Raw genomic sequence first — 27314 nt, forward strand, 5'->3', positions numbered from 1 at the left:
CAAACACCTCAGGGGGCTTGCAGCCACACAAGGGGGCCCTCAGCCCCCCAAGGGAGAATCTGGCCCCCAGAAGGGGCCCCCAACCCAAAAATGGGTTTATATCCCCCTGAGGGGGCTGCAACCCTACTGATTTGAATGACAGCCCCCCAAGGGGGCTGCCAGCTCCCTGAGGGGGTCAGCAGCCCCGGAAGGGGGCCCATTGCCTTCAGAGGAGGCCCACCTCACAAATGGGCCACCACCCCCCGAGGGGCCTGCCGCCCCCCACTGCCAGCCCCCCGGGGGGGCACCCAGCCCCCTGAGGGGGTCCCTGTCCCACAGAAGGGGCCCCTGGCACCCACACAGGGCTGCCACCCCCCTGACTTGGCTCTCAGTTCTCCAAGGGGGCCAATGGCCCCCAGAAGTGGCTCCCAACCAGTGAACTGGCTACCACCCCCCTGAGGGTGCGGCTGCCCAACAATGAGACTGTCAGTCCCCTAAGGGGGTTAAAAGCCCCCCAAGGGGGCTACCAGCCCCCCAATGGGGCCCCCAGGCCCCCAAGGGGGCCCTTGCCTTCAGAAATGGCCCCCAAACATGGATTTGGCCACCACCACCCCGAGTGGGCCGCGGCCCTCTGATGGGACTGCCAGCCACCCGAAAAGGCTGCCAGACCCCCTAGGGGACCACCATTTCCCCAAGGGGGCCCCCAGCCCTCCGAGGGGGCCCCTGAATACAGAATGGTCCCCAGGCCCCTAGAAGGGGCTGCCACCCTCCTGAGGGGGTTGCCACCAGCTCGCTGATGTTGCCCACAGCCCCCCAAGGGGGCCTCTGGCCCCCAGAAGGGTCCACCCACCCCCGAATAGAAGACTACCACCCCGAGGGGGCCACAGCTCCCCCAATGTTACTGCCAGCTGACCAAAGGGGGCCCCCAGCCCAACGAGGGGGCCCCTTGTCTCCAGAAGGGGTCCCCAACCCTCAAATGGTATACCACCACCCTTAGGGGGCTGCCTCCCCAAATGATGGGACTGCCAGCCACCCAAGCGGGCCCCTGGTTTCCAGAAGGGGCCCTCAACACTGAAATGGGCCACCACCACCCCGAGGGGGTTGCCTCCCCCCCTATGGGACGGCGAGCCCTCTCAGGAGGCTGCAAGCCCCCCGGGGAGGCCTGCAGCCCCCAAGTTGGTCCCTGCCCCTGAGAAGGGGACCCTTTCCCCCAGAAGGGGCTCCCAACCCCTGAAGGAACTGCCAGCCCCCTGAGGGGGCCCCCAGCCCCCCAAGGGAACCCCTGGCTTCCAGAAGGGGCCCCAACCCCCGAATGGGCTACCACACCACTGAGGGGGCCCCAACCCCCGAATGGGCTACCACACCACTGAGGGGGCTGCCAGCCTCTTGAGAGGGGACCCAGCCCCCCAAGGGGGCCCCTGGCCTCCCGAAGGGGCCTCTGACCCCCGAATGGGCCAACACCACCCTGAAGGGGCCACTGCTCTCTCGATGGGACTGCCAGCACCGCGACAGGGCTGCCAGGCTCTCGAATGGGCCCCTGCCCCCCTGAAGGGGCCCCTGTCCTCCAGAAGGGGCTGCCACCAGCTTGAGGGGGCTTCAAGCCCCCCAAGGTTTTCCCCCCAGCCCCCAAGGCAGCCCCCAACCCCCCAAGAGGGCCTATTGCCACCAGAAGTGGCCTCCAACCCCCGAATGTGCCGCAAACCTCCCAAGGGGGCCACCACCCCTGCAATGGGACTACCAGCCCCCCATGGGAGCCCCTTACCTGTAAAAGGGGTCCCCAACCATTTAATGGGCCTCCACCACCCCGAGGGGGTTGCCACCCCCTTGATGGGAGTGCCAGCCCCCCGAGAGGGCTGCCACCCTCCCGAGAGGGCACCCAGCCTCCAGAGGGGGTCCTTGACAACCAGAAGCCGCCCCTGACCCCCAGAAGGAGCTGCCACCCCCCTGGGTTGGCTGCCAGCAACCAAGGTTGCTCCCAGCCCCCCATGGGGGCCCCTGGCCCACAGAAGGGGCCCCCAACCCCCGAACGGGCCGCCACAATCCCGAGGGGGCCGCTGCCCCCTTGGTGAAACTGCCAGTGCCCCAAGGGGGCTGCCAGACAATGTAAGTGACCCCCAGCCCCCCGAGGGGGCCCCTGTCCTCCAGACGGGGCCCTCAACCCTCAAATGGGCCACCACACCTCCGAGGGGGCCGCTGAACCCCAATAGTAATGCCAGGCCCCAAGGGGAGCCCTGCCCCTGTGAAGGGGCCCCTGGCCCCCCAGAAGGGGCTGCCACCTCCTTGAGGGGGCTGCCAGTTCACTAAGGGGGCCCCTGGCCCCCAGAAGTTGCCCCTAACCCCTGAACCGTCCACCACCCCGAGTGGGCCGCCGCCACCCCAATGAAACTGCAAGCCCCCCGATGGGCCCCCCAGTCCCCCGAGTGGGCCCCTGGCCTCCAGAAGGGGCCCCCAACCCTCGAATGGGCCAACACCACCCCAAGCTGGCCTCCGCCCCATCGAAGGGAATGCCAGCTCCACGAGAGGCCTGCCAGAACACCAAGGTGGCCCCCAGCCCCCCAAGGAGGCCCCTGCCCCCCAAATGCACCACCTGGAACCCAAAAAGGGCTGCCAACCCCCTGAGGGGGCTTCCAGCCACCAAAGGGGGGCCCCCAGCCACCCAAGGAGGCCTATGGCCCCCAGCCACCCAAGGGGGCCTATGGCCCCCAGTGACTGAAGGGGGCCTATGGCCCCCAGAAGGGGCCTGAACCCCTAAATGGGCTTACACAACTTTGAGGGGGCTGCAGCCCTCCTGATGGGAATGCCAGCCCCCTGAGGGGGTCCCCAGCCCCTAAGGGGGCCCCTGGCCTCCAAAAGAAGCCAAACCCACGAATCGGCCACCAACCCCTCGACGGGCCTGCCTCCCATCCAATGGGACTGGCAGCCCCCCGAGGGGGCACCTACCCCCTGAGGGGATCCCTGTCCCCCAGAAGGGACCCCTGGCCCTCACACATGGCTACCACTCATCTGACGTGGCTGCCAGCCCTCCATGGGGGTCCCTTGCCTCCAAAAATGGCCCCCAACCCTGGATTGGGCCACCCCCCCCGAGGGGGCCGTGGCCCTCTGATGAAACTGCCAGCCACCCGAGGGAGCTGCCAACCCCCCTAGGGGGCCACCACCGCCCCGAGTGGGCCCCAGCAATCTGAAGGGGCCCAAGTCCCCCAGAAGGTTCCCCTTGCCCCCTGATGGGGCTTCCACCCTCCTGATGGGGTTGTCACCAGCTCCCCGACGGGGCCCATGGCCCTGCCATTGGGCCACTGGCCCCAAGAAGGGTCCACCAAACCCCGAATGAGCCGCCATCCCCTCGAGCGGGCCGCAGCTCCCCCAATGGGACTGCCAGCCCCCCGAGGGAGTTCCTGGCCTCCGGAAGGGGTCCACATCCCTCGAATCGTCCACCACTCCCCTGAGGGGGCCGCCCCCCAATGATGGGACTGCCAGCCCCCCGAGGGGGCCCCTTGCTTCCAGTAGGGGCCCCCAACTCTCAAATGGGCCACCAACCCCCCGAGGGAGCTGTCTCCCCCTCTATGGGATGGCGAGCCCTCATAGGAGGCTGTCAGCCCCCCGGGGAGGCCCCCAGCATCCCAAGGGGGCTCCTGCCCCTGGAAAGTTGACCCTGTCCCACAGAAGGGGCTGACACCCCCCTGAGGGGGCTGCTGGCCCCCTAAAGGGCCCACAGGATCCCCAGGGATCCCCTGGCCCTCAGAAGAGTCCCCTAAACCCCGAACAGGCCGCCACCCCCCCAAGGGGGCCGTTGGCCCACTGATGGTACTGCCAGCCCCCCAAGGGGACTGCCAGCAGCCTGAGGGGGCCTCAAACCCTCCAAGGGGGCCCCCAACCCCCCAAGTTGGCCCCTGGCTTCCAGAAGGGGCCCCCAACCTACGAATTGGCCACCAAACCCCCGAGGGGGCTGTTGCCCCCCTGATGGGACTGCCAGCCCCCCAGGGGGGCTGCCAGTCTCTCAATGGGGCTGCCAGTCCCCCAAGGGGGCTACCAGCCTCTCGAGAGGGCACCCAGCCCTCCGAGAGGGCCTCAGGCCTTCCGAATGGGCCCCTGACCCCCGAATGGGCCAACACCTCCTTGAGGGGGCCACTGCCCTTTCGATGGGACTACCAGCACCCCAAGGGGGCTGCCACATCTCCGAATGGGCCCCTGCCCCCCTGAAGGGGCCTCTGGCCCCCAGAAGGAGCTGCCACACCCCTGAGGGGGCTGCAAGACCCCAAAGGTGGCCCCCACCCCCAAGGTACCCCCAACCCCCCAAGTGAGCCTATGGCCCCCAAAAGTGGCCTCCAACCCCCGAATGGGCTGCAAACCCCCCGAGGGGGCCAACACCACCCCAATGGGACTGCCAGCAACCGAAGGGGGCTACCAGCCCCCTGAGGGGGCCCCCAGCCCCCCAAGAGGGCCTCTGGTCTCCAAGAGGGGCCCCCAACCCTCAAATAGGCCACCACCACCCCGAGGGGACTGCCTCCCTCCTGATGGAACAGCAAGCTCCCTTAGGGGGCTGCCAGCCCCCAACTGGGCCCCTGTCCCCCAGATGGGCCCCTGGCCCCAATAAGAGACTGCCACCCCCTGAGGGGGCTCCAAGCCTTCCAAGAGGACCCCTTGCCCCCTAAGGAGGCCCCTGGCCCCCAGAAGGGGCCCCCAACCCCCAAATGGGCTGCTACCCTTTCCAAGGGGGCTGTCGCCCCCCCAATGGGACTGCCAGCCCCCAAGAGGGCCGCCAGCCCCCCGACGTTGCACCTAGCCCCCGAGGGGGCCCCTGGCATCCAGAAGGGAACCCCAACCCCTGAATTGGCCACCAAACCCCCGAGGGGGCTGCTTCCCTCTCGATGGTACTGCCAGCCCCCCAAGGGGGCACCTATACCACTGAGGGGGGCTTTGCCCCCCAGAAAGACCCTTTGCCCCCAGAAGGGGCTGCCACCCCCCTGAGGGGGCTGCAAGCCCACCAAGAGGGCCACCAAACCCCCAGGGGGGCCCCTGGACCCCAGAAGGGGCCCCAACCCCCGATCAGGCCGCAAACCACACGAGGAGGCCGCCGACACCTTGATGAGACTTCTAGCCCAAAAATGGGGTTGACAGCACCCTGGGGGGGCCCCCAGCCCTCTGAAGGGGCTCCTGACCTTCAGATGGGGCCCACAACCCTCTAATGGGCCACTACCACAAAGAGGGGGCCACTGCCAACCTCATGGGACTGCCAGCTCCCCGAGGGGGCTGCTAGCACCCCGAGGGGGCTCCCAGCCAGCCAAGGAGTCACCTGCCCCCAAGATGGGCAACCTGGCCCCCAGAAGAGGCTGCCAACCCTCTGAGGTTGCTTCCAGCCACCCAAGGGGGCCCCCAGCCCCCCAAGAGGGCCTCTGGCCCCCAGAAGGGGCCCCCAATCCCCAAATGGGCTTACACCCTCCTGAGGGGGCTGCAGCCCACCTGATGGGAATGCCAGCCTCCCAGGGGGGCTACCAGCCCCCCAAGAGGGCCTTTGGCCCCCAGAAGGGGCCCCCAATCCCCAAATGGGCTTACACCCTCCTGAGGGGGCTGCAGCCCACCTGATGGGAATGCCAGCCTCCCAGGGGGGCTGCCAGCTCCCTGAAGGGGTCCCCAGACCCCCAAGGTGGTCTCTGGCTCCAGAAGGGGCCCAACCCACAAATGGGCCACGACCCACCTGAGGGGGCTGCCGCCCCCAATGGGTCTGCCAACCCCCGAGGGGGCACCCAGCCCCCCGAGAGGGTCCCTGCCACCCAGAAGGGGCCCCTGACCCCCACACGGGGCTGCCATCACCCTGACGTGGCTGGCAGCCCTCCAAAAGGGCCCCCAGCCCCCCAAGGGGACCCCTGGCCCCAATAAGTGGCCCCCAACCCCCAAACTGGCCACCACCCCCTGAGTAGGCTGCTGCCCTCAAATGAGTCTGCCAGCCCCTATGGGGGCTACCAGCCACCTGCAGGAGCGCCCAGCACCCCAAGGGGGTCCCTTGCCTCCAAAAATGGCCCCCAACCCTCAATTGGGCCACCACCCTCCCGAGAGGGCCGCAGACCTCTGATGGGACTGCCAGCCACATGAGGGGGCTGCCAGATCCCCTAGATAGCCAACAGCCCCCCGAGGGGGCCCCCAGCACTCCGAGAGGGCCCCTGTCATCCAGAAAGGTCCCCTGGCCACCAGAAGGAGCTGCCAACCTCCTCAGGGGGTTGCCACCAGCTCCCTGACAGGGCTCACAGCCCCCAAGGGGGCCTCTGGCCCCCAGAATGGTCCACCAACCCCGAATGGGCTGCTTCCCCCCTGAGGGGGCTGCAGGTCCCCCAATGGGACTGACAGCTCCCTAAGGGGTCCCCCAGCCCCCATAGGGCGCCCCTGGCCTCCAGAAGGGGTCCCCAACCCTCGAATGGTCCACCACCCCCCTGAGGGGGCTGCCGCCCCCTTTATGGAAGTGCCAGCCCCCCGAGGGGGCCCCTGGCTTCCAGAAGGGGCCCTCAAAACTAAAATGGGCCACCACCACCCCGAGGGTGCTGCCTCCCCCCTATGGGACGGCGAACCCTTTTAGGAGGCTGCCAGCCCCCGGCGAGGGCCTCAGCCCTCAGAGGGGACCCCTACCCCTGAGGAGGGGACCCTGTCCTGCAGAAGGGTCTGCCACCCCCCTGAGGAGGCTGCAAGCCCCCCTTGGGGCCCCCTGGCCCTCAGAGGGGGCCCCAAACCCCCAAACGGGCCACCACCCCCCTGAGGCAGCAGTCGGCCCCCCAATAGGACTACCAGCCCCCAAGGGGTCTACCAGCCCCCAAGGAGGCCTCCAAGCCCCCCCAGGGGGCCCCCAACCCCCGAATGGGTCACCACATCCCCGAGGCGACTGCCGCATCACTAATAGTACTGCCAGCCCCCAGATGGAGCTGCCAGTCTCTCGAAAGGGCACCCAGCCCCCCGAGGGGGCCCCTGGCCTCCCAAAGGGGCCCCTGACCCCCAAATGGACCAACACCCCCCTGAAGGGGCTGCTGACCCCTCAATGGGACTGCCAGCCCCCCGAGGGGGCTACCAGGCCCCCAAATGGGCCCCTGCCCACCTGAAGGGGCCCCTGGCCCCCAAAAGGGGCTGTCACACCCCTGAGGTGGCTGCAAGCCCCAAGTTGTCCCCCAGCCCCCCAAGGCAGCCCCCAACCCCCCAAGTGGGCCTATGGCCCCCAGTAGCCTCCAACCCCCAAAATGGCCGCCAACACCCCGAGGGTTCCGCAACCCCCCCAATATGACTGCCAGCCCCCCAAGGGAGCTTCCAGCCCCATGAGGGGGCCCCTAGCCCCCCAAGAGGGCCTCTGGCCTCCAGGAGGGGCCCCCTACCCTTGAATAGGCACCCACCCCCACGAGGAGGCTGCCTCCCTCCTGATGGAACATCAAGCCCCTTAGGGGGCTACCAGCCCCTTGGCAGGGCCTTAAGCCCCCCAATTGGGCCCCTGTCCCCCGGAAGGGGCCCCTGGCCCCCATAAGGTACTGCCACCCCCTTGAGGGGGCTGCCAGCCCCCCAAGGGGGCCCCTTGCACCCTAAGGGGGCCCCTGGCCCTCAAAAGAGGCCCCCAACCCCAGAATAGGCTGCCACCCCCCTGAGAGGGCCATTGCCCTCGATGGGACTGCCAGCCTTCCCAGGGGGCTGCCAGCCCCCAACAAAGCCCCTAGCCCCCAAGGGGGCCCAGTGGCTTCCAGAAAGGGCCGCAACCCATGAAAGGCCCACCACCCCCCTGAGGGGGCTGCCTCCCTCCCAATGGGACTGCCAGCCCCCCAAGGAGGAACCCAGACCACTGAGGGGGCCCCTGCCACCAGGGAAAGGCCCCTGGCCCCCAGAAGGGGCTGCAACCCCCCTGAGGGAGCTTCCAGCACCCCAAGAGGGCCCCCACCAATGAAAGGGGGCCCTTGGACCAAAGAAGGGGCCCCCAACCCCCGATTGGGCCGCCACCCCCCGAAGGGGGCCTCTGCCCACTTGATGAGACCGCCAGTCCCAAAAGAGGGATGACAGTACCCCGAGGCAGCCTTCAGCCCCCTGAGGGGGCTCATGTCTTCCACAAGGGACCCCCAACCCTCTAATGGGCCATCACCACAATGAGGGGGCTGCTGCCCCCCTGATGGGACTGCCAGCCCCCTAAGGATGCTGCCAGCTCCCCAAGGGGGCCCCTGCCCCCCAGAAGGTGCCCCTGGCCCCCAGAATGGGCTGCCACCCTTCTAAGTGGGCTGCCAGCCCCCCAAGGGGGCCCCAATTAACCCAAGGGGGCCCTGGCCCTCATAAGGGGCCCCCAACCCCTGAACAGGCTGCCATTTCCCCCAAGGGGGCTGTGGCCCACCCGATGTAACTCCCAGCCCTCCAAGGGGGCTGGCAGCCCTCCGAGGGGGTCCCCAGTCCCCTAAATGGGCCTCTGGCCTCAAGAAGGGGCTCCCAACCCTCAAATCAGCCAAAACCACCCCGAGGGGGCTGGTTCTCTTTAAATGAACTGGCAGCCCCCCAAGGGGGCCCCTGCCCCCCAGAAGGGGCCCCTGGTGGCCAGAAGGGGCTGCCACCCTCCTGAGGGGACTGTCAGCCCAACTAGGGGGCCTCCAGCCCCTTGAGGGGGCCCCTGGACCCAAGAAGAGTCCCCCAACCCCCAAACGGGCTGCCACTCCCCCGAGGGGGCTGTGGCTCCCCCAATTGGACTGCCAGCACTCCAAGGGGCCTGCCAGTCATCTGAGGGGGCCACAAGCCCCACGATGAGGCCCCTGGCCTCCAGAAAGGGCCCCCAACCCCTGAATGGGCCACCACCACACCAAGGGGGCCAACACCCCCAATGGGACTGCCAGCACCCCCGAGAGGGCTACCAGCCTCCCAACGGGGCACCAGCCTCCCGAGGGGGTACTTGACCCCCAAAAGTGGCCCCTGGCCCCCAAAAGGTGCTGCCACCCCCATGAGGGGGCTGCCAGAATCCCAAGAAGGCCCCTGGCCCCCAGTAGGAGACCCCAACCCCCGAAAGCTCTGCCAACCCCTGAGGGGGCTGCTTCCCCCAATGACACTTCCAGCCCCCCAAGGGGGCCCCCAGTCCCTCAAGGGGGCCCACAGCCCCTTGAGGGGGCACTCAACCCCTTGAGGGGGCCCCCAGCCCCCTGAGTGGGCCCCTGGCCTCCTGAAGGGGCCCCCAACCCTCAAATGGGCCACCAATCCTCCAATGGGGCACTGCCCCTGCAAATGGACTGACAGCCCCCAGCCCCTCAATGAGGCCCCTCTCCCCCACAAGTGGCTCCTGGACCCCAGAAAGGGCCCTCAACCCCCGAACTGGCCAGCACCCACCTGAGAGGGCTGCTGCCTTCTCAATGAGACTGCCTACCAGCCTCGTTAGGGGGCCTTCAGCCCCCCAAGGGGGCCTCTTGCCTCCAGAAATCCCACCCAACCCTCGATTGGGCCACCAAACCCCCGAGTGGGCCGCGATGCTCTGATGGGACTGCCAGCCACCCAAGGGGGCCCGCAGCCCCCCAAGGGGCCGCAGCCCCCCAAGGGGGCCTCTGGCCACAGGTTGGGGCCCCCAACCCCCAAATAGGCTTACACCCCCCTGAGGGGGCTGCAGCCCCCCTAATGGGAATGCCAGGACCCCAAAAGGGCTGCCAGCACTCTGATTGGGTCCCCAGCCCCCCAAGGGGGCCCCTGGCCTCCAGAAGGGGCCCAACACACAAATGGGCCACCACCCCCCCAAGGGCACTGCCGCCTCCCATATGGGACTGCCAGCCCCCCGAGTGGGCACCCAGCCCCCCCAAGGGGGTCACTGCCCCACAGATGGGGCCCCTGGCCCCCACACGGGGCTGCAACCACACAGACGTGGCTGCCAGCTCTTGAAGGGGGCCCCCAACCCCCAAAGGGGGTCCCTGCCCCCAGAAAGGGCCTCCAACCCCCAAACTTTCTACCACACCACTGAGGGGGCTCCTGCCCCCAATGAGACTACCAGCCCCCTAAGAGGGCTACCAGCCCCTCAAGGGGCCCCTTGCCTCCAGAAATGGCCCCCTACCCTCGATTGGGCCACCCCCCCCGAAGGGGCCACGGTTTTCTGATGGGACTGCCAGCCACCCGAGGGGGCTGCCAGCCACCCGAGGGGACCCCCAGCCCCCCGAGGGGGCCCCTGCCCCCCAGAAGGGGCCCCTGGCCCCCAGAATTGACTGCCACCCCCTTGAGGGGGCTGCAGGCCCTCCAAGGGGGCGCCTGGCCCCCACAAGGGGCTCCCAACCCCCGAACAGACTGCTGCTCAACTAATGGGACTGCCAGCCTCCTGAGAAGGCCCTATGCCCCCTGAGGGGGCCCTTGCTCCCCAGAAGGGGCCCCTGGCCCCCAGAAAGGGCTGCCACCCTCCTGAGGGGGCTGCCAGCCCCATAAGGTGGCTTCTTGCCCCAGAAGGGGCCCCTAACCCCCGAACAGGATGCCAACCCTCTGAGATGGCTGCTGCCATGCCAATGGGACTACTAGGCCCCCAAGGTGGCTGTCAGCCACCCCAGGGGGTCTTCAGCCCCCTGAGGAGTACCCAGGGATCCAGAAGGGTCCTCCAACCCCCGAATGGGCAACCACCACCCCAATGGGGCCACCACCTACCCAATGGGACTGCAAGCCCCCCGAGGGGGCCCCTAGCCCCCGAGGAAGCTCCCAGCCCCCCGAGGGGGCCCCTTGCCTCCAGAGGGGGCCCCTAACCCCCGAATGGTCCACAACCTCCCCGAAGGGGCCGCCGCTCCCCCCGATGGGAATGCAAGGGCTCTGAGTGGGCTGCCAGCCCCCTGAGAGGGCCCCCTGCCCCCCAAGTTGGCCTCTGAGCCAGAAAAGGGGCCCCTGGCCCCCAGAAGGGGCTGCCACCCTATTGAAGGAACTGCCAGCCCCCCTAGGGGGCCCCCAGCCCCTCGAGGAGGCCCGAGGCCCCCAGAAGGGTCCCCCAACCCCCGAACAGGCCGCCACCCCCCGAGGGGGCTCTGGCCCCCCAAATGGGACTGCCAGCCCCCCGAAGGGGCTGTCATTTTTTCAAGGGGGCCCCCAGCCCCCAAGGGGGCCGCTGGCCTCTAGAAGGGGTCCACAACCATTGAAAGGGCCACCACCTCCCCGAGGGGGTTGCCACCCCCTTGATGGGACTGCCAACCCTCCGAGGGGGCTGCCAGCCTTCTGAGGGGGCACCCAGCCTCCCGAGGGGGTCCTTAGCCCCAAGAAGTGACCCCTGGCCCCCTGAAGTTGCTGCAACATCCCTGAGGAAGCTGCCAGCCCCCCAAGAGGGCTCCCAGCGCCCCAAGGGGGCCCATGGCCCCCAAAAGGGAACCTCATCCCCTAAAAGGTCTGCCCCCCCTGAGGGGGCTGCTGCCCCCAATGAGACTGCCAGCCACCCAAAAAGGGCTGCCAGCCCCCCAAGGGTGCCTCCAGCACCTTTAGGGGGAACCCAGCCTTCCAGGGGGCCCTGAGCCACCTGAGTGGGCCCCTGACCTCCAGAAGGGGCCCCAACCCCTGAATGGGCAACCACCTCCCCAAGGAGGCCACAACCCCCTGAAGGGACTGAAACCCCCTTGACGGGGCACCAGCCTCCCGAGGGGATACTTGACCCCCAGAAGCAGCCCCTGGCCCCCAGAAATGGCTACCACCCCCTTGAGGGGGCTCCCAGCCCCTCAAGGGGGCCCCTGGCCCCGGAAGGGGACCCCAACCCCCGAAAGATTTGCCACCCCGAGAGGGGGCTGCTGCCCCCTTGATGAGACTGGCAGCCCCGCAAGGGGGAAGCCAGACCACCGAGGGGGCCCCTGTTTTCCAGATGGGGCCCCCAACCCTCGAATGGGCCACCACCCAGCTGAGGGGGCTGCTGCCCCCCACTGGGACTGAAAGCCGCCCGAGGGGGCTGCGAGCCACCCAAGGCGGCCCCTGCCCCCCAGAAGGGGCCCCAGGCCCCTGGAAGTTAATGGCACCCCTCTGAGGGGGCTGCCAGCCCCCCATGAAGGCCCCTGGCTCCCAGAAAGGGCCCCTACCCCCCGAACGGTCCTCCACCCCCCCGAGGGGGCCGCCGCCACCCCAATGAGACTGCCAGCCCCCAAGGGGCCCCCAGCCCCCCGAGTGGGACTCTGGCCTCCACAAGGGGCCCCCAACCCTCGAATAGGCAACCCCCCCGATGGATCAGCATCCCCCCAGATGGGACTGCTAGCTCCCCAAGGGGGCTGCCAAACCCCCAAGGGGGCTGCTAAACCTCCAAGGGGGCCCCAAGAACCCCAAGGAGGCCCCTGCTTTCCAGATGAGACCCCTGGCCTCCAGAAGGGGCTGCCACCCCCCTTAGGGGGCTTCCAGCCACCCAAGGGGGCCCCAAGCCCCCCAAGAGGGCCTCTGGCCCCAAGAAGGGGCCCACAACCCCCAAATGCCTTACACCCCCCTGACAAGGCTGCAGCCCCCCTGATGGGAATGCCAGCCCACCAAGGGGGCTGCCAGCCATCTGAGGGGGTCTCCAGCCCCCCAATGGGGCCCCTGGCCTCCAAAAGGGGCCCAGCCTACTAATGGGCCACCACCCCCCCGAGGGTGCTGCTGCCCCCCCAATGGGACTGCCAGCCCCCCGAGGGGAACCCAGCCCCCCCGAGGGGGTACCTGCCCCTCAGAAGGGGCCCCTGGCCCCCACAGAGGGCTGCCACCCCCCTGATGTGCCTGCCAGCCCTCAAAGGGGGCCCCCAGCCCCCCAAGGGGGCGCCTGGCCACCAGAAGGCTCCCCAAACCCCCGAACTGGCTGCCACCCCCCTGAGAGGGCTGCTAAACTCTCAATGAGACTGCCAGACCCCTAAGGGGGCTACCAGCCTTCTGAGGGGACCTTCAGCCCCTTAAGGGGGCCCCTTGCCTCCAGAAATGCCCTCCACCCCTCGATTAGGCCACCCCCCCCAAGGGAGCCACGGCCCTCTGATGAGACTGCCAGCCACCCAATGAGGCCCCCAGCCCCCAAGGAGGCCCGCAACCCCAAATGGGCTTAAACCCCCCTAAGAAGGCTGCAGCCCCCCGATGGAAATGCCAGGCCCCCAAGGGGGCTGCCAGACCCCTGAGGGGGTCCCCAGCCCCCCAAGGGGGCCCCTGGCCCCCAGAAGGGGCTGCCACCCCCTGAGGGGGCTTCCATCCACCCAAGGAGACCCCCAGCCTCCCAAGGGGGCATCTGGCCCCCAGAAGTGGCCCCCAACCCCCAAGCGGGCTTACACCCCCTGAGGGGGCTGCAACCCTCCTGATGGGAATGCCAGGCCCAAAAGGGGGCTGCCAGCTCCCTGAGGGGGCCCTCAGCTCCCCAAGGGGGCCCTGCCTTCCAGAAGGGGAACAACCCACGAATGGGCAACCACCACCCCGAGGGCACTGCCACCCCCCCAATGGGACTGCCAGCCCCCCTAGGGGAAACCCAGCCCCCCAAGGGGGTCCCTGCCCTCCAGAAGGGGCCCCTGGCCCCCACACAGGGCTGCCACAACCCTGACATGGCTGCCAGCTCTCCAAAGGGGCCCCCAGCCCCCCAAGGGGGCCCCTGGCACCCAAAAGCGGCCCTCAACCCCCGAACCTTCTGCCACCGCCCTGAGGGGGCTGCTGCCCCCCAATGAGACTGCCAGCCCCCTTAAGGGGTCCCCCAGGCCCCCAAGGGGGCCCCTTGCCTGCAGAAATAGCCCACAACCCTCGATTGGGTCACCACCACCCCGAGGGGATCGCGGCCCTCTGATGTGACTGCCAGCCACCCGAGGGGGCTGCCAGCCCCTTGAAGGGACCCCCTGCCCCCCAACAGAGCCCCATCCCCCCAGAATGGGCCCCTGGCCCCAGATTTGGCTCCCACCCCCTTCAGGGTTTTGTCAGCCCTCCAAGGAGGCCCCTAGCCCCCAGAAGGGACCCACAACCCCCGAACAGGCCAAAATCCCCCCGAGGAGGCTGCTGCCCCCCTGATCGGACTGCCAGCCTCCCGAGGGGGCCCCAAGACCCCGAGGGGGCCCCTGCTAGCCAGAAGGTGCCCCTGGCCCCCAGAAGGGGCTGCCACCCTCCTGAGGGGGCTGCCAGCCCCCTAAGGAGGCTTCTGACACCCAGAAGGGGCCCCTAACCCCTGAACGGGATGCCACCCCCCTGAGAGGGCCGCCGCCCTCCCGATGGGAATGCCATCCCCCCAAGGGGGTTGCCAGCCTCCCCAGGGGGCCTTTAGCCCCCTGAGGGGACCCCAGGCCTCCAGAAGGGACCCCAAACCCCCAAATGGTCCTCCATCACCCCAAGGGGGCCACCACCTCCCCAGTGGGACTGTCAGTCCTCCGAGGAAGCTGCCAGCGCCCCAAGGGGGCCACTAGCCTCTAGAAGTACCCCCAACCCCCAAATGGGCCACCACCCACTCAAAGGGGCCACTGCCCCCCCTGATGGGAATGCCTGGCCTCTGAGGGGGCTGCCAGCCCCCTGAGAGGGCCCCCAGCCCCCCAAATTGGCCTCTACCCCCCAAAAGAGGCCCCTGGCCCCCAGAAGGGGCTGCCACCCTTTTGAAGGAGACTGCCAGCCCAACTAGTGGGCCTGCAGCCTCTTGAGGGGGCCCCCGCCACCCAGAAGGATCCCTCAACCTGTGAACAGGCCACCACCCCCACGAAGGTGCTGTGGCCCCCCAATGGGACTGCCAGCCCCCTGAGGGGGCTGCCAGTGCTCTGAAGGGGCCCCCAGCTCCCAAAGGGTGTCCCTGGCCTTTAGAAGGGGTCTACAACCATTGGATGGGCATCCAAACCCCCGAGGGGTTGCCACCCCCTTAATGGGACTTCCAGCCCCCCAAGGGGGCTGCCAGCCTCCCGAGGGAGCACCCAGCCTCCCGAGGGGGTCCTTGACCCCCAGAAGCGCCCCCTGTCCCCCAGAAGGGGCTGCAACCCCAATGAGGAAGCTGCCAGCCCCCCAAGTGGACTCCAAGCCCCCCAAGGGGGGGCCTAACCCCCAGAAGGGGACTCCAACCCCCAAACGGTCTGCCACGCCTTCAAGGGGGCTGCTGCCCCCTAGTGAGACTGCCAGCACCCCAAAAGGGCTGTCAGCCCCCCAAAGGGGCCCCCAGCACCCTGAGAGGGCCCCCAGCCACCCCTGGAAGCCCTCAGCCCCCACAGGGTGCCCCAAGCCCCCCAGAAGGGGACCCTGGACCCCAGAAGAGGCCCCCAACCCCTGAATGCGCCGCCACTCTCCCGCGGTGGCCGCTGCCTCCTTGATGAGACTGCCAGCCTCCCGAGGGGGCTGCCAGACCACCTAGGGGGCCCCCAGGCCCCGAGGGGGCCCCTGTCCTCCAGACGAGGCCCCCAACCCTCGAATGGGCCACCACCCCCCCAAGGAGACCAATGCCCCCAATGGGACTGCCAGCCCCCCGAGGGTGCCGCCAGCTCCCTAAGGGGGCCCCTGTCCCCCAAAGGGGCCCCTGGCCCCCAGAAGAGACTGCCACCTTCTTGAGGGGGCTGCCAGCCCTCCAAGGGGGCCCCTGGCCAACAGAGGTGGCCCCCAACCCGCAGACGGTCCACCACCCCCCTCGAGGGGGCCGCCGCCACCCCAATGAAACTACCAGCCCCCCAAGAAGGCCCCCAGCCCCCCAAGTGGGCCCCTGGCCTCCAGAAGGGGCCACGAACCCTCAAATGGGGAACCACCCCCCCGATGGAACTGCCAGCTACCAGAGGGGGCTGCCAGCACCCCGATAGGGCCCCGCAGCCCCTCAAGGAGGCCTCTGTCCAACAGATGGGTCCCCTGGCCCCCAGAAGGGGCTGCCAACCCCTTGAGGGGGTTTCCAGCCACCCAAGGGGGCCCCCAGCCCCTCAACTAGGCCTCTGACCCCCAGAAGGGGTTCCCAACCACCAAACAGGCTTAAACCCCCTGAGGGGGATCTAGCCCCCTGATGGGAATGCCAGCCCCCCAAGGAGGCTGCCTGCCCCCTGAGAGGGTTCCCAGCCCCCCAAGGGGGCCCCTGGCCTCCAGAAGGGGCCGAACCCACGAATGGGCCACCACCCCCCTGAGGGGGCTGCCTCCCCTCAGTGGAACTTCCAGCCCCCCTAGAGGGCACCCAGCCTCCTGAGGGGGTCCCTGCCCCCCAGAAGGGGCCTCTGGCCCCCACACAGGGCTGCCACCCCCCTAACATGGCTTGCAGCCCTCCAAGGGGGCCCCCAGCCCCCCAACTGGGCCCCCAACCCCCAAACTGGCTGCCACCCCCTTGAGCAGACAGTCCCCTCTGGGGGCTACCAGCCCCCCAAGGGGGTCCCTTGCCTCCAGAAATCGCCCCCAACCCTCGATTTGGCCACCACCACCCCGAGGCGGCCGCGGCCCTCTGATGGGACTGTAAGCCACCCGAGGGGGGCCACCACCACCACGAGGGGGCCCCTTTCCCCCAGAAGGGGCCCTTGGCCCCTAGAATTGGCTGCCACCCCATTCAGGGGTCTGCCAGCCCTCCAAAGGGGGCCCCTGGCCCCCAGAAGGTCCACCCAACCCCCAAACAGGCTGCCACCCCCCCGAGGGGGCTGCTGCCCCCCAAAGAGAATGCCAGCCCCCAAAGGGGGCCCCAAGCACCATGAGGTGGCCCCAGCTCCCCAGAGGGGGCTCCTGGCCCCCAAGAAGGGACTGCCACCCTCCTGAGGGGGCTGACAGACCCAAAAGGGGGCCCCCAGCCCCCAAGGGGGTTTCTGGCCCCCAAAAGGTGCCCCTAACCCCCGAACGGGATGCCACCTCCCTGAGGGGGCCGCCACCCTCTCGATGGGATTGCCAGCCACCAGAGGGGGCCTTCAGCCCCCTGAGAGGGCATTCAGCCTCCTAAGGGGGTCTTCAGCCCCCTGAGGGGGCCCCAGGCCTTCAGAAGGGGCCCCCAACCCCCGAATGGGCATCCACCTCCCCAGTGGGACTGCCAGTCCTCCAAGGAGACTGCCAACTCCCCGAGCTGGCCCCAAGCCCCCAAGGGGGCTCCCAGCCCCCCGAGGGGGCCCCCAGCCCCTCAAGTGGGCCCCTGGTTTCCAGAAGGGGCCCCCAACCCCAGAGTGGGTCAACACCACCCTGAAGGGGGCGCCGCCTTCTCCTATGGGAATGCCAGGCCTCTGAGGGGGCTGCCAGCCCCCTGAGGTGGCCACCAGCCCCCTGAGAGGGCCCCCCCCAAAGAGGGCCTCTACCCCCTAAAAAAGGCCCCTGTCCCCCAGAAGGGGCTGCCACCCTCTTGAGAGTACTCCCAGCCCCCCTAGGGGGCCCCCAGCCCCTTGAGAGGGCCCCTGGCCCCCAGAAGGGTCCCCCAACCCCCGAACGTGCCACCACCACCCGAGGGGGCTGTGGCCCCCCAATGGGATTGCCAGCCCCCCAAGTGGGCTACCAGTCCCCTGAAGGAGCCCCCAGCCCCCAAGGGGACCCCTGGCCTCTAGAAGGGGTCCCCAACCATTCAATGGGCCACCACCACCCCGAGGGGGTTGCCGCCCCCTTTATGGGACTGGCAGCCTCCTGAGGGGGCCCCTAGCCCCCCATGAGGACCTATGGCCTCCAGAAGGGGTGTCCAACCCTCGAATGGGCCACCACCCACATCAGGGGGCCACTGCCCCCCCCGACGTGATTGCTAGCCCTCCGAGGGGGCCGCCAGCCCCCGAGGGGGGCCCCCAGCCTGTCAAGTGGGCCCTTGTCCCCCAGAAGTTGCCCCTGGCTTTCAGAAGGTGCTGGCACCCCCCTTAGGGGGCTGCCAGCCCCCAAAGGGGGCCCTCAGCCCCCCAAGGGGTCCCCTGGCCTCCAGAAGGATCCCCCAACCACCTAATGATGCACCACTTACTCAAGGGGGCCACTGCCCCCCTGAGGGGGCTGCCAGCCTCCCGAGGGGGCACCCAGCCCCCCAAGGGGACACCCAGCCCCCCGAGGGGGCACTCATCCCCCTGAGGAGGCCTGTGCCCCCCTGAAGGGGCCCCTGGCCACCAAAAGGGGCTTGCAGCCCCCCAAGGGGGCCCCCAGTCTCACCAATGGTCCTCCTGGCCCCCAGAAGGGGCCTCCAACCCCCCCGAATTTGCCTCCACCCCCCTGAGGGGGCTGATGTCCCCACAATGAGACTGCCAGCTCCCCAAGGGGGCTGCCAGCCCCCCAAGGCGGATGGCAGCCTCCCGAGGGGGCCCCCAGCCTCCTGAGGGGGCCCCCAGCCACCCGAGGGGGCCCTCAACCCTCAAAAGGGCCACCAACCCACAAGGGGCCACCGCCCCCCCGATTTGACTGCCAACCTTGCAAGTGGGCTACCAGCCCCCCTAGGGGGCCTCCAGCCTGCTGAGGGGGCCCCTGCCTGCTAGAAGGGGCCCCTGGCCTCCAGAAGGTTCTACCACCCCCTTGAGGGGGCTGCTAGCCCCTAAAGGGGGCTCTCAGCCCCCCAAGGGGGCCCCTGGCCCCCAGAAGGGGTCCCCAATCCCCGAACGGGCCGCCATCCCCCCGAGGGGGCCACTGCCCCCCTGATGGGACTGCAAGACCCCCAAGGATTCTGCCAGCCCTCCGAGGGGGTCCCCAGCCTTCTGAGTGGGCCCCTGGCCTCCTGAAGGGGTCCCCAAACCCAAAATGGGCTACCAACCCCCCAAGGGGGCCACTGCCTCCCTGATGGGACTTCCAGCCCCCTTAGGGGGCTGCTAGCCCCCTTAGGGGGCACCCAGCCCCCTGAGGGGACCCCTGTCCCCAAAAAAAGGCCCCTGGCCCCAGAAGGGGCTGCCACCCTCCCAAGGGGGCCCCCCAGCCCCCCAAGGGGGCCCCCAGCCCCCATTGGGGCCCTTGGCCCCAGGAAGGGGCCCCAACTCCCGAACGGCCGCCACCCCCCAGAGGGGGTCACTACCCCCAATGAGACTGCCAGCCCCCCAATTGGGCTGGCAGCCCCCAAAGGGCCCCCAGCCCCCCTAGGGGGCCCTCAGCCCCCCAAGGGGGCCCTGAATAGGCCCCCAGCCCCCCAAGGTGGCCCCTGCCCCCTAGAAGGGGCCCATGGCCCCCAGAAGAGGCTTCCACCCCCCTGCGGGTGCTGCCAGCCTTCTAAGGGTCTCTCTGTCCCCCATGGGGGCTCCTGGCCCCCAGAAGAGGCCCCCAACCCCCGAACGTGCTGCCACCCCTCCGAGGGGGCCGCCGCCCCCCCGATGAGACTGCCAGCCCCCCAAGGGGGTTCTAGCCCCCCGATGGGGCCCCCAGCTCCCCGAGGGGGCCCCAGGCCTCCATAAGGTGCCCTCAACCCCTTAATGGGCTACCACCCCTTCGAGGTTGCCGCCGCCACCCCAATGGGACCGCTAGCCCTCCGAGGGGGCTGCCAGCCCCCCGATTGTGCCCCCAGCCTCCAGAAGGGGCCACCAACCCCCAAACGGGCTGCTATCCCCCCGAGGGGGCCGCTGCCTCCCTGACTGGACTGCCAGCCCCCCACGGGGGCCCCTGCTACCCAGAAGGGGCCCCTGCCCCCCAGAATGGGCTGCCACCCTCCAAGGGGGCCCCCAGCCCCCCGAGATGGCCCCTAGCCCAAAATTCATGGTATCTTCTGTGCCAGGTAAGTATCGTGGCGGTAGCACAAACTCCAAATACTTCAGCTGTGGGGTCAGGACCCCCCCAAAATTCACGGTATCTTCTGTGCCAGGTAAGTATTGTAGCAATAGCAGTGGGGTCAGGACCCCCCCAAAGTTCCAGTACTTCACGTTGTGGCAGGACAAACTCCCATTACTACCCGCGGGTAGCACAAAGTCCCAAATACTTTCAAAGTTCCAGTACTTCACGTTGTGGCAGCACATACTCCCATTACTACCCGCGGGTAGCACAAAGTCCCAAATACTTTCAAAGTCCCAAATACTACCTGCGGGTAGCCCACCCACCCTGCTGGGCTAGGTTAGGTTAAAAACCTGTACTGTACACAGGAAAAACCATCTTCATTCTGATATGCCGTAAGTGCTTGGGACAGATTAAAAGCATCTACTTGTCCGAGTGCCAGGGGGTTAACTCATCCTCTTGATGCCCACAGTGGGGGCGGAGGGACGTTGGTTACAAGATTGTGACAACGTGAGTTAACTTTTACCTGGTCGTGGTGTAGTGGTATGCTGCCTGGCTCTCACCTGAGAGTCCCTGGTTCGATTCCCTGCATATTGGTAATTTATCAGATGAATTTTCCTGTGTACAGTACAGGTTTCTCTCTTCATTCTGACTTGCCGTAAGTGCTTGGGATAGATTAAAAGCATCTACTTGCCCGAGTGCCAGGGGGTTAACTCATCCTCTTGATGCCCACAGTGGGGGCGGAGGGACGTTGGTTACAAGATTGTGACAACGTGAGTTAACTTTTACCTGGTCGTGGTGTAGTGGTATGCTGCCTGGCTCTCACCTGAGAGTCCCTGGTTCGATTCCCTGCATATTGGTAATTTATCAGATGATTTTTTCCTGTGTTTCTCTCTTCATTCTGACTTGCCGTAAGTGCTTGGGATAGATTAAAAACATCTACTTGCCCGAGTGCCAGGGGGTTAACTCATCCTCTTGATGCCCACAGTGGGGGCTGAGGGACGTTAGTTACAAGATTGTGACAACGTGAGTTAACTTTTACCTGGTCGTGGTGTAGTGGTGTGCTGCCTGCCTCTCACCTGAGAGTCCCTGGTTCGATTCCCAGCATATTGGTAATTTATCAGACAGAAGAACTCTTGTATGTTGGTGACCACCAAACACAAGATAGGAGAAGGAAAACATTCAGGAGCGGCGCACGAGTGGCCCCAGTAGTGTTTCTTTTCACGGATGGATGTTGGCAGGAGGACTTGGGGATCTCACACCCATTGAGGGTAACCTTACAGCGGCGAAATATGTCGACATATTGAATGGAATGTTACCTTCTATTCGAGAGAGGGTAATTAGATTTGTCCGTGATAGATCAATTCATATGAACCAAGTGGTAAGGCAATGGTTCGGAAAACATCCAGAATCTGAAGTTATAGAATGGCCAAGCAAGAGTTGCATCAGTGTTATAGAGAATGTTTGGGACATGGGATATCCGGGATGCGAGGAACAGAGAAAATATCATAAATCATACCATGGAAGAATGCCAAACTATTGTCAACATCTAGTAGATTCTGTTTCTAGTAGGTTTCATGCAATCTTACAAGCTAGTGGAGGGTGGGCGAAATATTAGATGTTTAGACATTAAATAATTAGATAACTGCAGGGGTCTGAAAACAGTATGCTACTAATGTTCATAATATAAAGTAAATAGTTTATTGCTTAAGAGGAAGTAAAGTGTTTTTTGTTTGTTGTTTATATTATGTTTACTATGTTACAAATACTGTATACACCTATGTTATTCACTAATTGACGCCGTTCATAATGAACCGCTATGAAAATAATCACTTTATTACACCTTATATTAGAATTATGTGTAAATTTGATATAGTCCTAAATAAAAATGTAAATCGATATTATTTTCCTCTGTCCACACATTCCTGCTGTATCAAACACACAAATTACCCAACCATGTGGAATGAAAATGCCGTCAGTGTGACTGATATGAGTGGGTTAGTTGTAACCATTTAAAACATACAAATAATCCTCTTTAAAGACCATTTAAAGGTTTTAAGTGGATAAATAGTTGAAATGTTAGATGGGTAGTAAGATTGCTTTTATCCCACGATATTTTGAGACATGGCAGTCCTTGGATTATAAATATCTAATTGTACGTACCCCTTGGGTTCGATGATCTGAGCAGTAAGTCGTGTAGTCGCCTCCCACCCTCCTACACCGCCTCTGACCCCCTAACAATCTCCCCAAACGTCGGCCACAGTGTTACCAGACTCGGACTGTCACGAGATACTGAAGCTCTGGCCAAGGGGGTCCGTTTCTTTTATGTGACTAATTTCTGCTCAGGGGTTACCCCTGGACATAGGGTAGGGGGGAATTGCGAACGTCTACCCTGCCTTCCGCTTCCAACTCCCCCACCCTTCACCAACAACTGTTAGTTACTGAGTAGATGCAAATTTTCTCATATCCTGTAAACATGACTAAACTGTCGTCGTAAACGCTTTCAACGGCCAATATTTGGACTGTATTTAAAAATAAATTATTACCGTATTGAAAATCATTCTCGAATTGAAAATTTTCACCATCATTGTAATCCAGAGGAGAGGAGGGAGCAAGAAGAGGATCTAGATCCGAGTCAGGCAAGGTGGTGTTAAAAGGGGTCAGGCTCACGAAGTTAATGTAAATTATGAAATATTCCCCCTGAAGAAATAAACCACAATCAGACCCAAGTATTCATCATTATCTTCTGTCACCGACTGCAAGTGAACTGGTTATCTCCTCACATATCTACTCACTATTACTTACAGCTATGCTACGAGTTCAATGATAAGAACACTGTGAGTTGCGAAAACTGGCAAAAAAACAATTGATTGATAAAAAGTTCGACAAAGGAAAAAGTTCAAAATTTAAAATATTTTAAATTTGGCTATTCGTCCGTATATTTCTCGTGTGTGACAGACAAAAATATACCAGCTATCACGAATATCGTCGAGAGGATACAAATACTGCTTTGGGAATTATTCATAATCCTTACCTAGAAAGAATGGTCTTTTAAGTTGCTTTCGTTTTATCATTCAACGGAGCTGTCACTACAAGGATGTTTTACGATAAGAATTAACAACTTCCTGAATAATTTGAAACCATCCATCAAGGATGATGTAAAAATCACGTCTTGTCCATCAGAAACGATATATTTACACCTTCATCAAATGGGTTCTAAATTTGACAGTAAACACATGCAATTCATTCTAAATTTCAGGAAATATCCCAGACTATGAAAAATTGAGGTAAAAAAAAAAGTCTAACAAAAAGCAATTGTACCTGTAAAAAATCGAATAAAACGTGACTTCAGCTGGCATTTGAGATGGAAATTGGACAATATTCATCGATGGAAAAAAAAGTAACATGCTGGGTAAAGGTGATATTATTTTATTTTTTTACTGCGTTTCAGTTTGCGTCATTCTCCTGTTGGCGTTTTTTTTTTTTTTTTCACAGGATCGAATTAGACCGTGAGTTATTTCCTTGGATAAAGTAACTGCGAGTCATGAAAAACCGCATAGAAATGTTTGAAGAAGACTTGAGAACCAAATAAAAATGAGTTCAACAAACATATGATTCCATTACATATCTAACCTGATCAATGTTTAGAATTTGTTCTACTTAGTTATCACTTCAAGCGAAATCGTGTTATATGTGATCTTGCTACTATTGGAAATAATCGCTTTAAGAATAATTCGAAAATTTTTCCTGACGAGGTTAAAGTTTCATCTTACAGGTCGTAAACAATAAATATGCAAATTCGTGAAATGTGTTTTAGATTCTCCTGGAAACGCATCCAGATTTTTTTTTCTGTTATTGAGAAAACATCTGTCATAGAACAAGATAAAATCCTACATGATTTAAGGACAGGTGAATTAGAGCCCCAACAAACTCCTGAAAGGTGCCAATGTTAGCCGGATAGCCAAATAGTGGTCACTACCCTCTGGGCTGGTGTACCTTTCTTTGAAAAACATCTCATCGGCATTACTATTCGTGCATAAAGCATACCAGTATTGTATTCACCTTAGATATTTCACAGATGATTGAAATGAGATTCAGGCTGAAAAATTCTTCATAGTTTACTAAAAGCTGTGAAAGCTTTGTGTTTTTCATTCAACAAATTTTTATCATGAACCTTGGTCGTCGGAAAAATTTGTCATAGTTCCCAAAGATCGAAATCATTCATTTGGCAAATATGATTATTTCCATTATACACAACAATAATAAGACACACGACCGAAATCATATGGGGATGATTTCTGAGATCCGAATGTTTAAGGGCGTGGTATTTCGCTTGTTTTGAGGAAACGTCTGTTCTAATAGTCCATTTTTCCACGTCTATTTTAGATGTGCTATGTTTTCCGGGAAAAATGGTTTCAAAAGGTGTGGTTGTTAGTTGTGGTGTATAAACATCATTAACGCCATCCTGGGCCTCTGGCGGCAGGCACACGAACTACGCTGCGCTACCTCCATATGAGCTCAGTGGCTTCATACGACCTACGATGAAGTCCAATATTTCCTTCATTTGGTATGTAAGATACAATTTCGTTATACCCATCTACCATTTTTCCAAACATATGTACAGTAGTCATACAAAAAAAATCTCCAAAGTATTGGCATGACGGACAACGATGTTTGGAAAATATTGTGTGAGCTTTGGTTCACTCTAAACGAAGCAGTGTTCTGCATAATATATACATTATTGCCAATTATTTACATATTTTGCCTTTGTGAAATAGAGAGAATACAACTGGTACAAAATGTGAAAATAGAGAATTCGTGACGTTACGATGCATGGGATGTATGAGCACGACAAAGGATAATTTAGAGATGTTTCCTTTTACTGCAGGTAATTGATATCAATGAACTTGAAAGAGGGAGCCCTTCTTATCCATTTCTAGCCATATCAGAGTTCTGGTATATGAAATTGATGTAGAATAATGACTATTTAATTGTGTTAGCACCGCTTGGTTCGAGGATATCGTCAAGCCTTCGAGGCATAGATGAAACCAGATCATACATCAGCTGCTGGCCTGCCACATCTCTTAGTCCTTCCCACGCCTGGAGAGCAGCGGTAACCACACCACCTTCAATGGGTCGGTAGCCCATACAAGGCATTTTACTCATCAGGGCTCCCCACACGTTCTGTACGGGGTTCGGGTACTGGGATCTGGTTGGATGTGACAACACCCTAATCCCTGGGTGTTCTTGAAGCCACCGTATCACAGTCAGAGATGTATGAATTATCAAGCAGGAGGTATAATGACAGGCTCAGGAAAAAGCATTGCCCTAACTGAAGGTAACAAAATTTCCACCAGGATTTCGACATACTTTGAGCTAGTAAATCTGCTCGGTCCAACATCATCCAGCTCCTCAATGCCCCAGTAATGTATCCATCCAAATAACCCGGCGCAAGCACGGCCACTTCTGCTGCCGACCATGTTGTCTGTCCAATATCTTCTTAGACAAATGGATAATTAGACATTACTGCATAGACTAATTCATGGACGGAAAAAGACAAACAAATGCAGATCCCAATACGGCTGAGACAAAATCATATAGACAAACTAAAACATCTTGTGTTTATGGGACGCCAGACATGTGAAGGACCATGACCTGCACTGCAAAACGTATTATCACAAAAAAAATTGTCACATAATGCCACACCTTTGTCGTATATATATATATATATATATATATATATATATATATATATATATATATATATATATATGTGTGTGTGTGTGTGTGTGAGTGTGTGTGTGTGTGTGTGTGTGTATACCTAAAATCATGACAGTGATTAACACAGGCAATATATTGATATTCGCATGTTGACTGTCCCTAAACTGAGATGGATTTAAATGACAACCATCTATTTCTATTTTATTTTTATAAAGATTTTTGTCTCCAGTTTTATATACTGATAAATCAATATATTTTCATTAACTGAAAAACTTGCAACAGGGTAATTCAAGCTGACCACACTTTTGCCTTTGACATTGCTATCTGGCTGGCGGTGGCATCTTTTTCCAAGTTGTGCTTCTTTTAGTTTCTATTAGCATATATAAAGAAATCGATTCACATATGACTGGGCATTTGAGGTTCGAGTGGCTTTATGATTTTCGTTTGATGACCTTTCTCGAAGAATTTGAAAAATGGAGACTTCGAAAGAATTTTTTCTTTTTTAACGGCTTTAACATGGCAGCTGTAATTCTTGATTTATTAAAAAAAAAAAAAAAAAAGATAAATGGTCATATTACGAAATAAGTCACTGCGATCGGTAAGTGCTCTCATTGATTAAAACGCTTGATGTTTTCATAGCCAGAAAACAACGACTTCCGAAACAAAAAATAAAACTGCAATACAGAAGAAAGGAAACTGAAAGATATTTAGAATTTGGTTCGTCGTCCAAAGATTTCTGGAGCATAACAGGCAACAGATTTTGTAGAATTATTTTGATGGACACTGTCAGCGCTTCTAAATTTCTCCATGGAAATGCTTTGACTCTTAGCATTTAGTTTCTCTTTAATGACTTTAAAATTTCATCGTCGCTATCACTCTAAGGACAAAAAAATATATATATATATATATATATATTTTTATGTGACCGACTCCGGACATAGGCTTCACAGCTTGCTTTCAAGGCCCAGTAGTCCTCCTACATACAGCACACCTCTACATGTCACCACTTCGGCGCTAACACCTACCGTCCATATTGAATACATGCTAGGGCTGTCTCATACAGGACTGGTGTATTGGTGCGATTATAGAAACAGTACGATTGAAAGGAACAGCTCTAAAAGTTGATTAGAATTTGCCTTGAATGTCAAAATCTAAGTATGCAAATTAAAGAAAAGAGCTGTAAATTTGATAATAAAGAAAACGAATAGACAAAACATTCAGGAAATACTTCAGAGCATTAAAAAATCCATCTGTGAAAAATTTAAATACTTCCTGCCTGAAGGAAAACAGGAAGCAAATACGAGGAAACAGATTCTTACGTAAAAGGAGCAAGCATTTGAGGTGCTAATAGGACAATAAATTTTGTGATGTGCCTTCAAAGAGAGTAAAAATGTTAAAAGGTTGGGAAATTTTCCCACCTGTTGAAACAGAGTGGGAGCGGGCCTGTGGGAACGTCATATTAAAAGGGTATATTTTTAATTTACCATGGCTTTCAAATAGAACCGTATTTTAAATTATTTTCTTTCTTTAACGTACACTCACGATTACTAATCTCTGACCAGCGACGCATAGCGGGCAGTGCTATGACCAAACACGTGCCACACATTCGAACACAGCCTCTGCACTACTGGGCGGGGCAAAAAACTGTAACCAAGTGATCTGAAGCGTTCTGCTTCTCATACCTTTGATATGGTTTTTCCTCCATAATATAATAACCTGTGTTTATTGAAAGGAACCGACATTTCTTCAATCATTCTGCAATTTAGCAATTTCCAAGAAGTAAAAAAATCATGTGCCACTATATGTGGGTATTGGCATAATACTGTATATACCGTAATAATTATTTATGAATTAACAGCATTGTCATACATTTTGAACTCAGTGGACATGCAGCTAAGACGTCGCGTAGAAATAGGGCAACCATCCCCACTGGATGGCAACAGCATAGATATAAATTCCTAAGTACAACGGCGATGCGTCCGAGCGGCTGCCATCTTGGAGCGGTCAAGCATGTAATAGTGGGGCTTGATTTAGAGTGAATTTAGACTATGAAAAAGAATGTTGTGGTGGAGGTGCTGATGGTTATTGTAGTGGTAATGGTGGTTGTTGCACTGGTGGCAGTGGTGGTTGTTGTTGTGGTGGTGGTTGTGGTTGTTATT

Source organism: Coenobita brevimanus, chromosome 83 (genome assembly GCF_032717465.1).
Source record: "Coenobita brevimanus isolate Jiangsu-jjx chromosome 83, ASM3271746v2, whole genome shotgun sequence".
Lineage (NCBI taxonomy): Eukaryota > Metazoa > Arthropoda > Malacostraca > Decapoda > Coenobitidae > Coenobita > Coenobita brevimanus.